Raw genomic sequence first — 18,350 nt, forward strand, 5'->3', positions numbered from 1 at the left:
GCCATACTTGCCAACCTTGAGACCTCAGAATTATGGAGACATTCAAAAGGGCTGTTGGGGGGGGGGGCGAGGTTAAATACATTTTACAGGGTTTATTTATCGGATAAAATACGTTAAATGTCACCGTTATTATTGGCCGGGCTGGAAACAGCGGGGGTGTCCAAATTCAGAGGCTGCACCTGAGGACCCGGCCTTTGCGGTCTAAAGAAAGCCGGGTAGTACGTCACGAGCTCCCTCGGTGGAATGAAACTCTGCCGTCTGCTCCTTCCTATCTAAATTATAACCGGGCGCTGACGTAAACTCTCGACCATCTCACACTTCTGTTTAATCAGTTTTCTGTTTGACATTTATTCAGCTGTGTGAAAACCTCAGAGGAACCCTCCCGAGGGATTAATAAAGTTAAATTTAATTTAATCTAATCTAATAACTTTAATCTCAGCCAAACCGATTTACTCACAAACAAATAAAACACTGAAAAAGCCAAACAATAACATTTTTAAGTTATCAAACTGACTTATATATCATGTTTAACCCGAGTAGTGAAAGACCGCGGGGGTTTGAAGACGATGTGTCGGTCGGCTCAGATATTTGAAGTTTACACGGCTACATTCTCACCTGAAAATATGGTAAAAGTTTTTTTGCGACCCAGAAAGAGAAATAAGAGTAATATTAAAACTAAGCAGCTGCCGTCATTGTTGGAAACTGGAATTGGCTGGGCTGCGCTATGAATTCTGCGATATGGTTTTTCAATTTTGTTGGTCCAGGTTGGTCCATTTCTGACATTCAAGAACAAAACAAAAACAAATCAGCGACCAATATAGCCATCTTTCTTTGCAAGGACACTCAAAAGCCTGCCATCCATGGATTCTGTCAGTGTTTTGATCTGTTCACCATCAACATTGCGTGCAGCAGCAACCACAGCCTCCCAGACACTGTTCAGAGAGGTGTACTGTTTTCCCTCCTTGTAAATCTCACATTTGATGATGGACCACATGTTCTCAATGGGGTTCAGATCAGGTGAACAAGGTGGCCATGTCATTAGTTTTTCTTCTTTTATACCCTTTCTTGCCAGCCACGCTGTGGAGTACTTGGACGTGTGTGATGGAGCATTGTCCTGCATGAAAATCATGTTTTTCTTGAAGGATGCAGACTTCTTCCTGTACCACTGGCAGTAGGACTGGGAGTTGAGCTTGACTCCATCCTCAACCCGAAAAGGCCCCACAAGCTCATCTTTGATGATACCAGCCCAAACCAGTACTCCACCTCCACCTTGCTGGCGTCTGAGTTGGACTGGAGCTCTCTGCCCTTTACCAATCCAGCCACGGGCCCATCCATCTGGCCCATCAAGACTCACTCTCATTTCATCAGTCCATAAAACCTTAGAAAAACCAGTCTTGAGATGTTTCTTGGCCCAGTCTTGACGTTTCAGCTTGTGTGTCTTGTTCAGTGGTGATCGTCTTTCAGCCTTTCTTACCTTGGCCATGTCTCTGAGTATTGCACACCTTGTGCTTTTGGGCACTCCAGTGATGTTGCAGCTCTGAAATATGGCCAAACTGGTGGCAAGTGGCATCTTGGCAGCTGCACGCTTGACTTTTCTCAGTTCATGGGCAGTTATTTTGCGCCTTGGTTTTTCCACACGCTTCTTGCGACCCTGTTGACTATTTTGAATGAAACGCTTGATTGTTCGATGATTACGCTTCAGAAGCTTTGCAATTTTGAGACTGCTGCATCCCTCTGCAAGATATCTCACTATTTTTGACTTTTCTGATCCTGTCAAGTCCTTCTTTTGACCCATTTTGCCAAAGGAAAGGAAGTTGCCTAATAATTATGCACACCTGATATAGGGTGTTGATGTCATTAGACCACACCCCTTCTCATTACAGAGATGCACATCACCTAATATGCTTAATTGGTAGTAGGCTTTCGAGCCTATACAGCTTGGAGTAAGACAACATGCATGAAGAGGATGATGTGGACAAAATACTCATTTGCCTAATAATTCTGCACTCCCTGTAATAATAGGGGAATGAACAATGAGATCATCAGAGTTAGATGGGTGATTACCATAGGTGTGTTATGCCAGAGGCGGGGACCCAAGATGAGTCCCGCCCACGAGCACAGACAACAACAAACAAACACAGATAGAGGTGAGAAAGAAAACTAAGACAGAGAGACAGGTAGACACAAAACCTGTGGGAAAACTGAGGGACCATGATAGTCTCTTTCTTATATAAGCCACTCATGTCCCAAATTATGTAACATTGGTAATTAGCAAGCTATTTTTAATGTTACACAAAACAGATTTTACAAAAAATATTTATAATAACAAGAAGCACTCAGAGAGTGAGAACCTCCACCAAGGCAGCTTATTCTCTAGGCAGTATTTTATTTTTAAGGGAGTCATATCGTATTTTGCATATAAACATTATGTAGGCGTAGTTAATGGATAATAGGTATTTATCTGTAAATAACTGGACATGAATAACTTGACCTCATTATGTAATATTACACTGCATTCTCTTTCTTGCTCAACAATTCTTCATTTAAAGATACTGTATAACACATTTTGGGGTGAACATGAAAGAACGGAAGATGTAAAATGTAAACGTGAGATCAGAGGTCAAATGTGACATGATGCCAACTATAATGTGATATTTAGAATCCCCATATACCAGTAACATTTTCTTGATGTTGCCTTTGCAAACAAAGGCAGTAGATCAATAGATAGACTTTGAGATTGATATGTTGACCTTAAAGAAGGTCAACAGTTTGAAGGAGAGGTCAGAGATCAAATGTGACATGATATTTTGAAACCTTCATATAGTTTTTTCCATGTGTCGAGAATGCGCACCATGCTTCTAAGATTCATAGTTTCTAAGTAATAAGGGTTTTTTGTCATTTTTTGAACAATGAATCATTAAATTGATTTTGAAGACTTGTACTATTAACATCACCCCACTCCACACCTCTACACAGTTTAATCAGATTTCAAGCAAATCTTTTAGAGCTACTATGCTTAAAAATAGCCAGAATGGCACACACAAGTTAAACATGAATGAAAATTACACAATCTTCAGGTGATGAGTACGTTCAGAAATTTGAATCTGCCTTTAAATGCATAAAAGTAAATAATTTTCATTCATTTATAAATTATCAACATAGTTGACTTGCTGTATAACATGTCATTGCATTAAATGGAAAGCAAAGTAAATGAAAACTTCAGGTCTGAGGCATAAACTTCTGAATAAACTGATTTCAATAATGTCAGCATGGTGAAACTGACATCTATGCTGAACATTGCCATAAATCATTCTGTAGTAATTCACAAAATAAATGAATAAATATAAAATATTGATTTAAAATGTGCAATGGCTAAAACACCACTTTATGTACTGTGAAGCCTGCAGTTACAAAGGAGAGCAATAAGTTAAGAACAGACATGTCATTACCGACTGAATACGCATGTAATTGGCTTCTCTTATATATTCACATCCTGCAAAGCTTGAATGGTGCTATTTACTCTTACTTATGTTTACAAGTGTCACTTGCGTTTGTGTTTAAGTTCGAAAGCTGTTGATCTTAGACAAGAACTTATGTTTTAATATATGAAAGGAGTACATAGAAAAGAGTCATGTTTTATGTATGTTATCTAAGAACATTCAATAAAAACATGTGCAATGACAAGTAGCTACATAAAGTAGAAAATCTTTGCAGCATGTAAAATACTATATTAAATCCAAACCATGCATACCAGTGGTGAATACAAATATTTACTAAAACAAAACAGCTCTATATCCGCCATTATAGAAATTCATCTCATGTAAACAACAACGTGGCAGCACAGTGGCACGGTGGTTAGCACTACTGCTGCACAGCAAGAAGGTCCTGAGTTCAATTCCACCATGAGGCCGGGGTCTTTCTGTGTGGAGTTTGCGTGGGTTCCCTCCAGGTACTCCGGCTTCCTCCCACAGTCCAAAGACATGCAGCTAGTGGGGATAGGTTAATTGGTTAATCCAAATTACCCATAGGTGTGAATGCGGGATTGAATGTGAGTGCGAATAGTTGTTTGTCCCTGTGTGTTAGCCCTGCGACAGACTGGCAACCTGTCCAGGGTGTACCCTGCCTCTCGCCCTATGACAGCTGGGATAGGCTCCAGTGCGACCCTGAAAAGGATAAGCGGAAGCGGATGGCTGGAAAACAGCTCTAATTTTTTAAAAGGACTTACAAAGCTACATTCACTGTTGGGAAGGGCAATGAGAAAGTCCCCACATGTGGAAAGGCTGCAGTAACGCAAAAGGTTGTAACATGACAGTAACTATGTATGGGGAAAAGGGGGAGGAAGAACTGTGAAATTATTATAAAATGTGATTCATAAAAACGTTTCATTAATACAGGACTTGACATTTTACATCAAACATAGCATAAAGAATACAATTTCTGGTTTCTATTTTGCTGCACTAAAAGTTTAGTCTAAAGCCATCATCACCCCACTGGATCTGCTATTTAAGAGACAAAGGACAATATTTTTTTGAAAATATATAATTTCTGAAAGGGGTAAAATGAAGCTGGTTTTCTATGCTTTATGTGTAGATGATGAACAGTGCCTCCACAAATAGACAAAACAGAGGTAGCCATTACAATGTTAAGCAGACCTCCACTGGAATCAGTGGGTGATAATTTTGGTGGAATGCACAGGAGCATGTTTGTAGCCGTTAAAAACCTCTCCCCTTAGGTTCTCTTAGGCTACGTCCATACCTACATCGGTATTTTTGAAAACACAGCTTTTTCTATGCGTTTGGGCCCTTCGTCCACGTGTTAACTGTGTTTTGGATCACCGTAAACGAATAAACTTCTGCCAGGGTGAAAACTTTCAAAAACTAGTTTTTGCATTTACTTTTGGATGAGGAAAATAGAGATTCAGTCACGCAACGTCAAAGGTGTGCGCCTGTTTTGACGTCATGCTGGGCGCCACATTATTGTTTACATGTGATTAATTTCTATAATGGTGAATATAGACAAAATACTGTTGCTGTTACTTGTACTATCTGCAACTTTTACACACTTACATATACACATGCAGTTACTGTACCTCCATTTAGAAAAACAGAGGCGTCAGAGTGAGTTTTGGACATGGCTTCAACACATGAGCTCTCACAACCCAAATCCTGATGCCAACGTCGATTTTGAATAAATAAAATTTTTTACAATTAAATGTATGCATGCTATATGCATTTCGTCCATTCCTAAGTTGTGAGTCTACACCAGCCGTATTTCACAGCGTTGCGACTTATGAATCACTCAGACTAATGTAAAATGTTCAGTTTATTTCTTTACTGAATAAACTCTGGCCAAGGGAGCCAGTGAGACAAAATCCAAAATACTGTCTTTAGTTATTAACATGTGAAATGATGAAGACACTTGAAAAGTGCTGCCTTTCCAGAAAAACACAAAAACTTTTCAGAAGTACTTAAGGTTTGGTCAATATTTCTACATGGTTAGGATTTGGCATGTCCTTGAAAGCGTTTGACTTTGTTTTTTGTGTCTACACAGCAAATCCAGCATGTCCAAATTAACACTGTCGGATTTGATTTCAACACTATTAAAGTGTCTATATGGGTCCACACCAGAGAGTGTTAATTTAACTCTTTTTGGAGAGTTGGTACGTTAACTCTGATTTAGTGTTAAACACCAAATCTGTCTGGAGTTGATCATTTAACACTTGGTGTTAAGAGTTTATATATTAACTCTCAAAGAGTATTTTAGTTTAACTACGTAAGAGTTATCTTCTAATTCATTCTAAAAAGCGGGAATTTTACTGTTCTGAACTTCTAGAAATTTCTTTTGGAAATAAACATTTACTAAAAAGATGCAATGGTTTTTGAAAAACATTTATTCTGAACTGTGCACCACAATTTCAAAACATTTTCTGAAAGATGTAACAGTATACATGTTCTCACTTTCATTAGAATTTTGTTTATCAAAAGGTCTGACATGGTAAATGCAAATAACAGCATTCTCATCACTTATTTCTTCAATACAATATGCATGTCCTTCATTCATCCCTTTGTGGAACTTCAACGCACTTCTGCTCTCCCCCATATTCCATCTTCACAAGCATATCCTGTGCGGAGATTGAATAAAAATTAGTTGACACTAATTAATGGCACAAATAATCCAGTAATCGGTTTCAGGCTTCAAGTAGCACCATTATACCAACATTTCACATTCTAGACATTGTTTTAGATGTATTTGACCAAAAGTTTGACTGAAAATTCACATGCAAGCTTTTTTTCAAGGCTGTGGTATTTGCCCGCAAACAATACCTTTCAGCTAGCTAAAACAGAATGTTATGCTATCACCGAGCAACATGGCTAATGCCTTTCACACAGCTTTGTCTCAACTCCAAAGAGCCACAGAAGTAAAAGCTCATAATAATAATTGAAACAATCTTTGAAAGAATGACTTACCAAGCATGGCAAACAACTCAAATATGTAGAGCAAAATGTTCTGAAACGGCTTCACTTCACTTCGATTGGAGCCGTGCTGGGGGCGGAGTCTGTGAATTTACTCTATTGGTGTCATAGCCCCTGTAGGAGTTCAGAGTTAAGAGGTCAAGAGTTAATGTTTCCATTGTAACACCTCCAGATTTGACAGAGAAACACTCATTTTTAACACTCGATTTTAACTACTATCATTTTACACCTCAGAGTTACATTAAAAGAATGTGACTCTGCTTAGAGTAAAATTAACTCTACTTTTGCAAGAAGACTATTAACACCAAAACATTTAACACTTTTGAATTTGCTGTGTACATGTGGACGGAAATATTCTTTTAAAACTGCACATGAGGACGGAATTTGTTTTTAAACTGAAACAGAAAATCTGTGTTTTCAAAAATACCCGTGTACGTGTGGAGTAAACTGATAAAAGGATGTTGGAATAAATGAAGCATTAGAGATAGGATAGCAGTTTGGTCATTTTGAAGTGGTTCAGCATAGAGTTACTTCTTCTATGATTTAAAAGAAGCCAGTTAAGGTGTTTCAGTTCTCTAATACCTCCTGGGAGCCCCCCAGTAGTGATGTTCGATTCGTGAACGAATCGTTCAATACTCGAGAATCACTTTACTGACTCGTGAATCATGATTCACAAGCCCAACTGACTCACTGACTCATCCCTGTTGCTGTTAGCAAACTAATTCCATTAGTAGAAATATATCTAGCTTATAATTAAAATTGTGGGGGGGGAAACAACAGCCAGTTTCGTAACAAAAGCATTTCTACTCTGAACTGGAAGAAAAAACCCTGAGTAGAAGCTCACATCAAGAAAATAGCTCCTCGGTTCAGAGTAGCATCACGCTGCTAACATGCTAACAACACATTTGAGCTACTCACCCCCTCGCTTCCTGTGCTGAATCGTAAGCATAAGCGAATCCCTCAGGACTCGCTCACCCCCTCCCTCCTGTGCTGAATCATAGAGCGAACGACTCACTCACTCACTAACCCCCTCCCTCCTGTGCTGAATCAAAGAACGAACGAATCACTCAGGACTCACTAACCCCCTCCCTCCTGTGCTGAATCATAGAGCGAGCGAACGAATCACTCACTCACTCACTCACTCACTCACCCCCTCCCTCCTGTGCTGAATCATAGAGCGAACGAATGAATCACTCACTCACCCCCTCCCTCCTGGCTCACAGCTTCTTCTTCTTGGTTGGCAACCAATGTTAAGGCGCATTACCGCCCCCTGGCTCACAGCGCAGTGGACATTTAGATGAGAAAATATATATTTGACACACTTAAGGAAAATACTAATAAAATACAAATAAACAAAATAAATGTTTATTAAGCAATTTTGATAGGAAATTGCTTAATTTTAGAAATGTTTTTGCTCTTTTTTCTCTATAAAATAGTTGTTGTTGTTTTTTGTTTGTTTTTTTAATCATTCATCTTAGCAGTGGGATTTACATGAAAATGGAAACAAATTAAGTTTGAGTGAAAATGTAAAATTTTTGCACTCTCTGGTCAACTGACTCAGTGAATCAAATGACTCAAAAAACCCGATTCACTTTGGTGAGTGACTCATTAACACTCGATTCAGTAAAAAGAATCAAATTTACCATCACTACCCCCAGCATTCTGTACTGTACAGGAGACACGGAACGGAGGAGACTGATTGACAATGGTTTACAGCCAATTGGGACGCAGAAAACAATGCGCTGTAAAATAAAAAAGTTTAAAGAAATTAAAAAAAAAAACAGCATGCAAAATTGCACACAAAAAAATCTGCAAAACAGCGAGGCCGCAAAAGGTGAACCGCGTTAGGGACCACTGTACATCAAAGAAATATGTTGTAAACCATTAATTACAAGGCAGTGCTCAATAAAAAAATAAATTTATAAGCATTTACAAGGGATAGGGTCATGCTTTATAACCCTCAGTAAAGAAAAGAAATATGTATCTGTATTGTCTATTGCATTGTGATGTGAACTGCATGTATCATACTTTTGAGTTGATAGTTTATATCTGTATACAATATGCGACAATTACAATTACATGTTTGTTTGTTTTATTGTACAGATTTGCAAATATGTTATATGAGATTTTGCAAAAGAAGTGCTTGTACTAACTGAGCTAACCACTAGCTAGTTATATTCATCCATTTCCCCATACATGTCTGTTTTGATTGTTTAAGTTAGCACTGCTCATAGATTACCTTAGCTTTGAACTCCATATTTTTTTCATATATTTTTATTCTTCATCTCTGCTATATTAGTTTTGGTTGATTCACATGATTTACAGTTACAAATAATCCTTATTTATCTTAATACTCTGTGAGAAACTCTCTCCCTTTGTTGTCAAGACAAACAAGACTTCTTCTAATTGATTAGCCCTCACAATGGTTTACAAAGCTAAGATCACCATATTAGGAATGTCCCTTGTAAATGATGTAATAAAGAACCCAGAATAGAAAAAAAGCTGCCTGAAACTGACCATTTAAGAAGAGTGAGAAGCATCACACAGATTACATGCAGATATGCTGATTCTTTTATTAAAACAGTGGCCATGTTCAGTCAGTTAAGCATTCATCACTGTAACAGCATATACTGTAAATGAATATGGTTAAGTGTTTTAGGTCCCTTTTAGCAATATCTCATACAAAACTAATAACAATAATTTTTCTCTTGTCTTCAGTTGCTAGATTACAACACCAATACCACTGCTGTAAATTACTAAGTAGCTGTCAATGCAGACTTTTACAGGCATTTAAGAATAATTTTGTTTTACCAGCATAGGCCTGTTTAATCAATTTTCCCATTACTGTTTTTATCTAATCAATTTTTAGCTCATGCCTCAGACCTCTCCCATCTTTCCTTTTAATCTTATATAACCATTTCCTGACAATATGCATTAAATTATGAATGTGATGCTTTTTAAAATTGCTATTAATATCGGATAGACGAAATTCCACACTTAATACAGTAGGTCCCTTCCAAGATGTCAAGATGTCTGTGCCTGTTTTACCTGTTCACAGACAGGGTTGATGATTGTTGGTACACCAAACAGAAAACCTTTAGCTTAATCATGAAGACTGCTCTTCTTCAAACTTCAAATTCAAAACTTACCGTCCTTGGGTCCCTCATATACATCTGCCCAGTCTGAAGTAGATAAAATAAATTGTTTATAACAAAAGCAAAGAACACACACACACACACACACACACACACACACACACACACACACACAGTGAGAGAGGGAGAGAAAGTCTTTCATTTATTAGATAGATGTTTTAATACTGAACTGGACATAATGGGATTTAATGTATCTTTTATTGGTTTATTTTTATTCTTCAGTCCTTGCTCACTGCATCATAAGTAAGCCTATTAAACAGAGCCTTTGAATATTGTTCCTTGTTCAAATATAGTAGGTATTACTTGTTTTAACAATTTATTGTGGTCTCTCTAAAGTATGAACTTGCTAGTCCTGTAAAAGAACTTTAATTCTTTGCAACATCTGCTTATTTGCACTCATCTATATATGTTTCCTTTGCGGGTGTGCCAGAGTCATTCTGACTTATAAAGCCAACATCATCATGTAACAATGTTGCAGAGGCACCTTGGGAGCAAGGTTGTTTGGCACATTGAGCTCCAGTCCGTCCATGGCAGCATAGCTTTCATCTCTGCGTGGGAATTGGTAATCACGAGGTGGCAGACCATTGAACACAGATTGCCACATCAGATAGGATTACAGATAGCATCGGTTTGATTGATATGTTTGTGTTCGGGGCTGATGGATGCTGATGTGACAGAAAGGGTATGATGACTTCTTCTCCAAGAGGCAAACAGTCAAAATATATATTACTTTGAAATGCACTAATAGGCCTTGCTTCACATATGACTCTGAAATAGCAGTGGTAAATTCACCTTTTTTATGACACCATATTTTTTCAATTAGCTTGGCTCTATTAGGAAGCTCTATTGTTTTGGCCTGGGTTTGTTTTTATTGAGACTATATAAAAGCTTCAGCATTAGTGTTCTTCTGCCACCACAAGTGACCCTATTTGGACAAGAGTTGGTCTGCCAGGTTACAAACTTAGATATTACAAAATATGGACATTGCTTCTGGGAGGGATGGGAACTGATAAGGATTCAGCTATTCTGATTCAATTATCTATATCACTTATCAATTCAATCCCTTATAATTTCTCATGGATTCTGATTGGGTTCTCACTGGCTCCACCTTGAGAGTCACCATAATCGTGACCTTTCAAAATTTTATGCTAAAATAACTGCATGCTGTGTGGTCAAATGTTTGGGGATATTTCCCCTCTTTGCTGTGATCAGTGTTGAGGTCGTTACTCAAAAAAGTAGTGTATTACACATATTATACAGAACACTTTTCATAAAAGTAATGCACCATTCTACTTAATTAATTGCAAGTGAAAGTAATTTGTTACACTACTTGTTAGATTACTTTTGCTTTTCTCCATAAAATGACCTAAAGTATTTTGTCTCATTACTACCATTTAACAATATAACCCCATAGGCTACAGTCCCACACATCAACACAAATCCCTATTCTAATGAGGACACAATTATGAGCTTTCTCATTCACTCTGCTCTAACACTACTCTGGGTTCTTGGCCAGCTTAGCATTAAATTGCTGTCTGCACAAGTGCTTGCAAAGAGCCGAAGTTGGGTTAGCAGTATAATGCAGTTGTTTCTGTCCTGCAGTTTGCAGTTTGACTCTGTGTTTTATGCTGTCTATGGTTATCAGCTAACACTAGCAAACTTAGCAAGGTTCGTCAATTGCATCCATAAACTATTGAACTGCAAAACATAGACACAGTTACTGCCTTTTATTGCTAACAGAATAATTAAATGCTAGAATTCCTCACAGCTGTATTAGATCGTAAACGTCTTTATTACACAAAAAGCCATGTTAATTGGGGTGGCTGCAGCTCTGGAGGTAGAGCAGGTCAGAATGTCTGGTGGTTCAGACAATTTGCATGCCAAATATTCTTGGGCAAGATACTAACCCCAAGTTGCTTTCCAATGCATCCACTTGAGTGTGCATGTTAGTTAGAAAGCATTTGAGAGCATAGAAGAAAGTGCTTGTGTGAATGGTGATGTTTATTTATTTTATCAACTTTCCTTCTGACGATGCTGTCTGTGTTGAGCGCTCAGTGGATCTGTGCTCGACAGTGCAGCCTAGGCGGAGTAGTCAAATGCAGATTCACTGAGCGCAGGGCAAGCTAGCGAGACAGAAGTTCTCCTTACAACATGGCAAATTGAACCTCCCCCACCCTAATTCAGATCTGGCGTTTGGAACTATTTTGGTTTTCATGTGACGTATGACCCTGAAGGTAAGCGCGTCATGGACAAAAGTAAAACAGTATGTCGGATGTGCCACGCAATGCTCAATTACATTGGTGGGAACTTGTGCGTTAGCGCAGTTTGCTCGTTAACGTGTTGGCCGTCCAGCCCCACGCACGGGGCGAGCCGCGGTAGCTCGTTAACGGATATTTGCTGTGTTGTGACGTTAACGTCATTTCAACGAGATTAACGCTGACAGCACTAGTGGGAACACAACGAATATGACTGCACATTTACTCCGACATCATCCTAGTGCAAAGACAAGTGGAAGCAGACAAAAACAACAAGCACGCATGCTACAAACTTTACCCGAGTCATTTAGACAGCCGTTAGCACATGATTCTCCTTATGGGGACCTGATATATTTAATATGCTGCTGATAATATATCCCAGAAGAAGCGTATAGTATAGCTTTTATTTTGGAAAGAGCCATTTCTCTGTAATAAAGTCTCTTTTCCAAAGATGAGTGATTTCTCGATCAGATAGATTTATTTTTTATTACTTTGTTGTTTCAGCAACATTAAATTTAAAAACTGTACTTTTGAGTTAAAATATATTTTTATAATTTTAATAAATGACAAATTAAAAAGGCATGAACATTTTTTTTTGTATCGAAAAAATATCGAACCGTGACACCAAAGTATCGAACCGAACCATGAATTTTGTGTATCGTTGCACCCCTACTATATAAGTGTCACGGTACTGGGTCGTGTGACCCAGTGTTTGAGTTTCATGTATTTTTTGTATTCATTTTCAATCTAGTTAAATTCTAGGTTGCTGTTCAGACCTTATTTCTTAGTTATTTCTGTCATCTCTGCCTGTACTCAGTCTCCCTGGTTCCTGCGTCTACGTTTCATGTCTATGCGGTTAAGTTCATGTCATGTTTTATCTCCATGTCTATGTCTCCGTGTTTCCTGTTTTATTTTGTAAGAGTCTGGTGTTCTTTGTTCATTGTAGTTAGTGTTACTCTCCCCTGTATTGTCATTATGTTTCATTCGAGTCAGCTATGTTCTCATGTGTCTCCATTTCCCCATATCACCTCATGTGTGTATTTAAGTCCTCAGTCTTCCTTTGTTCGTTGTCGTGTCGTCTGTGTACTTCCCCTCTGTTCAAGTTAAGTGTTTTTCAGGATTCTGTGCAGTTCATGTTTGCCATTTGGTTTATGTTGTTTTTCATGCAGCCGTACGATGAGGTACCGTGCAGGTCATGTTCATGTCTGTTTCGTCACGCCATTTGGTTCACAGTTTCCATGCATCTGCACAGCATTCTGTTCACAGTGATCATAGTTATTCCTTTCAGTCAGGTTAGTGTTTTTCCAGTTTAGGTTTTTGGTTAGTTGCAGTCTCTGCCCCTGTTATGTTTTGTCTACTCCCTTCTGCATCAGCCCAAATAAAGGCTCGCTTTCAGTTTAAGTTCACTCCCGTCTCCTCGCCTGTGTTCGCTCCTGGGTCCACCACACACACTCTCCACACGGTCTGCCCCCGCTGGCCGTGACATATAAGAATCAGTCAGTCCCTTTAATTGTTAGGTTACTCTATTAAAACTGTTCTGAAAGGCACCAATGGCACAAACAAAGTGACCAGGTCAAGTGAATGAAATTAGTAAAGGTAAGAACTAGTAGACCCATGAAAACAGGGATGATATTACAGATGAACAGATGTGTCATTAAAACTTTACCCAATGTAGATATTAAGGAGTGACATGAGAGTCAATGCCACCAGAGAAACTGCAGTTTCCTCTATTTACATATTGACTTTATTTTCCTCAGAGGTTGTCACTGCCATAAAATGTTGAGTTATTGGATGCACAGATGACAGAAAGGGATTTTACCACATTTCTGTACATTATGGGAAAAAAGCCAGGCTGTCAGATATAAAATTTTAATAATACATATTAATCCACAGAAAGCATCAACTTCACTCTGCTCATTCCATCATATTGCATGCTCTGTGTTGCTTGGAGCAGGGACACTTGCCTAATGGAGAGCAATGTCAACATGAAGCAGCATTCAAAGAACCTTGCTGTGCAGTAAATGTTCTTGTGGAAGATGTTGTGACAGGGGAAATAGGGGAAAGTATAAACTAGCAAACATCAGCCTTTTCTGACATCTTCAGGAAGGCTGCACAGCCCACTGACTCCTTAACTATGACAAACCATATCCGAAACTGCAAGTATTTCTGCTTTCGTGCCACATGTGATGTGTTGTTTAAATAATACACAAGAACACAAAATACGCAAGAAATAAAAAACTTTATCTACGTGTAAGTTTAATTTTGCTTTTATATTTTTTTCAAAGTTTGACACAGTTCCAAGTTCCATATTGTTAATTATATTATATTCTGCTTACTTTTGCTCCCCTCCTTTTTGCAGTGTCCCTTATATGTCAAGAGTAAATAAAATGATACTGAGCTATTTACAGGTTGAAAGATGGAAAGTATTATAATGAGCACATGAGCTGGGCTATCATATCCTATGTAAATTTAGAAACAGAGATTTTCTGATCTCCTTTTACACTCAGCTTTTGTTTAAGTGGTAAATGTTGATGCAATGTAAAAACACATTGCATCAACGCCGTCAAGCATTGTGGTGCACTTTCTACTTGCACCTTCTTCATTGTGTATCTGTTTACACAGACAGTACAAAAACAACAAACAAACATTGATTAGTGTGCTTGGACATAATTTCTGGTGCACTCAGTATGTGAGGCCTGTCACACTGGGGCAGGGACCAGTCAGCAACAACTTGGTAACTTTTACTTGCTAGAGAAAAATGTGCATCTGCCGACCAGCTGGGCAGTGGTTGCTGGCTGTTGCCAGTTGAAATTGGTCAGAAAGAGGGTTCTTCTTCAAAAAACTTCTCATGGCTGCTTTTGTCACTAGCAGACAAACAGAAGCTCATCGTTTGCATGGATGCAAACCATTTACTCTCCGAGCTGTACTGAGACTTAAAATTTCGAAAGCAAAACAAAAACTGAGAAAGTCTCAGTTTCTGGCTTTTAATTTAAAAGTGAATGGCCTCCATTTGCATTGCACTTTATAAACTTGCACTTGACAAGTGTCTGCAGACAAGTCAGCATCTTTCATGGAAATTTCTGCAACCTGCTAGCAACCAGTTACAAGGAGGTTTCAAGTGCAGCACCATTTACCTTTTTACAGTCTATTTCACTCTCCTAACTGCCTCTTGTCACATGTATAGAAATCCTTCTGTAGCGAGCGGTGTCAGCAGGGTGTCGATGACAAGTCTCTAGGTCTGCTTGAATTTTTCTTTACCAGTCATAGTGTTTATGTATGAAAAGGAGATTTACAAAAAACATTTCAGTGTAATTGTGCTTGAATTTGCAGGGGTACTATTTGTTTGTTTGTGTGTGCATTTGGCTCAACAACATCCTGCTCTAGTGGCTAAATATGCTACTCCATTAAGCATTCAGTTTGGTTCACTGCATATATAGAGAACAATTTCATAGATCACTATATGAGTTGCCATGCTGCAGTGACAGATAAAATCATATCAAGTCATTAGATAATAGTACTTTATAGGTGATCTGGCAGCTTGAGTAAAATCAGACAAATATCTGATAAATTTTGAAATCCTTTGAAGTTATGTTTCCTGTAAAAACACAAACAAACTGGAAGGTGCTAGGAGATACACCTGAAAAATGAATGCAATGTAATCCACGTCATATTAAATAATCATGTTAATTGAGAAGAGTCCATCTGTTACTAAACGTTATGCACATCTCAGTTACCATAGTGACTGTACACTAAAATGCCTACAGCTGTAGCCTAAAAGTGGTGAGAATATATAACTTGAAAAAACAACATAGACGTTGTCCCCTTTTATACAATGGCCCTGTTATAATGACATTAAGACGACCCATCATCCTGTGGTCTTTGTTTGTTTACTGTATAACAACATTGATTATCATTACTATCAAAGACGTTAGGTCAAGAAATGATTCCTCTTATCTGGGCAGTGGGTCAAGCTCCTAAATGAGCCTCTAAAGACACGTTTACAGTGTGTAGAGAAACATGTTTGGTCACCAGATTTTTTTGCTCACAGTTTGCAAAGGTAAAATTAAACATGGGTATGCGATCTGATCACATAATTGGAATCAAATTTTCAGAAAATACAAATCTTTAATCCACACAGTGGAAGCAAACAAGTTCAGCAAAGTGCAGGCACAAAGATGCATACCTATGTCTCTCCACCTTTTGTTTCTCGAACTGTAGAAGTCTCTTGATGAGAGGTAAGGTCACAAACTTAAAGAAGTCCAGCTGCTTTCTTTTCGAGCTCTTAAGCTCTTACTACCATGACCTGGAAGACTGAGAATCTACACAGACATGGCAAAGATTGAACACAAGAAAAAACTAAAGTCTTTTTAACCCTTTAAGACCTACCATAGAACCAAGTCCGCCAGAGCTTATATCATATTTTAGCCATGTTAATTGGGGTGGCTGCAGCTCTGGAGGTAGAGCAGGTCAGATTGTCTGGTGGTTCAGACTGTGGAGCCATTTTTGGGAGCATTTCAAGTTGCTATACATCAATACAACCATTATAGCCCAGATTTTAATAATATGTATTCATTAAGTGCATAGTAATTACATAAATTGCAAAAAAGTGCAATAAACTACAAAAAAATTGAAAATCGTTTTTGCTTTTTTAACATATATTTGTAGTTAGAGAAATTTAAGAGGCTTATCCCTCAAAACTGTAAATACAAAAAAGTTGCACAAAATAGTTTCCCACCACAGGAAATTTATTTTGAGTGTCTTCATAGTTTTATTTTTGAAATACACCAATTTTTATACACTGCAGGAAAAACGAAAATAAATATTATACTGCAAATTTGCAAAAAAGCAGCATATGCATCAAAATAAACTATTTCCAGCAGTGCAATATGAGTCCTAAGCATCCCAGAAACGACACAGAAAGTCATAAAGTCAAAGATAACTTTTAAAAAGACGAGTATAGGCCCTGAGGCCCTGATAGTAAAAAAGACTACATTTCCGCGAAAATGACGTCACTTCCGGTTTCGGGCAGGTAATGGCGGAAATGCAAAAGTTCACGCTGACGTCTATTCCAACGTAGGAAGTGTTATGACCAGCTGATTGGATCGGCAAAGCGTGTTTCTGGAATATTATGTTTTTGTTCCTGCAAGCGCTTTTTATGCAGTTTTTGCAAAGCTTTATGTGGAAGGAAACCGTGACCTAGGACAAGCTGATGGCATAAGATGTAAGTACAACTCCTCCGGTTTCATATGCAAAAAAAATTTTTGCGCTAGCTTACGTGGTTGCAGTGCTACCGGGATTTAAAAATAGTTACGCAAAACAGAGCGTGCCCGCTCCGATCGGCTGTAAAGGGTTAAGACTTTTTTTCAGGAACACTTAACAAAGAACACTTTTTTTTTTTTTTTGCCTGTCCTATTTGGTACTTTAGCCGTCAGAATTGTTGTCTGAAGACCAACAAGGATAACCAATGGATTTACTTTGCCAAATGGATCATCACGGCCGTATTGGTCCATTTGATCAACCTTTGTTGTTATTATTTATTTTATTTTCTGTTGTTACAGGCGGGACAGACATGACTGAGGGATACGGGAGGGGGGAAAGAAAGATGAAGGAAAAGAAAAACAGAAGGAAGAGGGACAGAGAGAAAGGGCACTTAAAAAGTGAAAGAAGAAATAAAATCTCCTGGATCACCTGTTGAGAGAAAAAGAAGAGAAAACAAGCAAAAAAAAAACAAAACAGAGCAACATATTAAACACAACACCATCACGTTAATCTAGCTAAGTGTAAACAGCAGTAAATACTAAATATTGAATGTTGTTGTGAAGCACGTAGGACCGACAGCGCACAATGTGCTTGGAAATAGCAGCCAATAAAGGTGTAGTTTATGTCAATGAACAGTGAACACCCGTGTGCACACCTGTGTGGATCAGCACGCTTGTATTCAAAAGGTTTCCCCATGTAATGGTCTGCTAGAGGATGTAGAAAGCCGTAGCCCTGTCCCCCAGGGCATGAAGCAGGCATGGAGGAGATCCAGGCTCCAGACATCCAGAGGCCCCAGAGTGCGAGAGCCCAGGGAGGACCATTGGAGGGGCATCCGTGCCACCCTCCTGGGAAGAGCTGAGGAGAGCCCCAGATGAGGGCTCACCTCAGTAGCCATGGAGCAGAAGCCTGAGGGGGCTGCAGTGGCGTGCTGCCGGCAGACTGTGCCAGAGTGAACCGAGCACCAGGCCCAGAGGCCGGAGGGCCCCCTTTGCCCCGGAAGAGGCCTGACCGAGCAACGGGCACCAGGCCCCGCCAAGTAGTCACCGGGAGTGAGCTGGTAGATACCTGAGCGCCCAGCCCCGGACACCAAGAACTACCAACACACCGACCCCTGAGGGCATCAGTTACCGGCAGGGAGTGTGGTGAGGGGAGATAGACCTTTGGAGGGCCTGGGAGTTCCCAGAGAGGTGGAGTGTAAGACCCGACCT

The sequence above is a fragment of the Maylandia zebra genome, linkage group LG12 (genome assembly GCF_041146795.1).
Source record: "Maylandia zebra isolate NMK-2024a linkage group LG12, Mzebra_GT3a, whole genome shotgun sequence".
NCBI classification, from domain to species: Eukaryota; Metazoa; Chordata; class Actinopteri; order Cichliformes; family Cichlidae; genus Maylandia; species Maylandia zebra.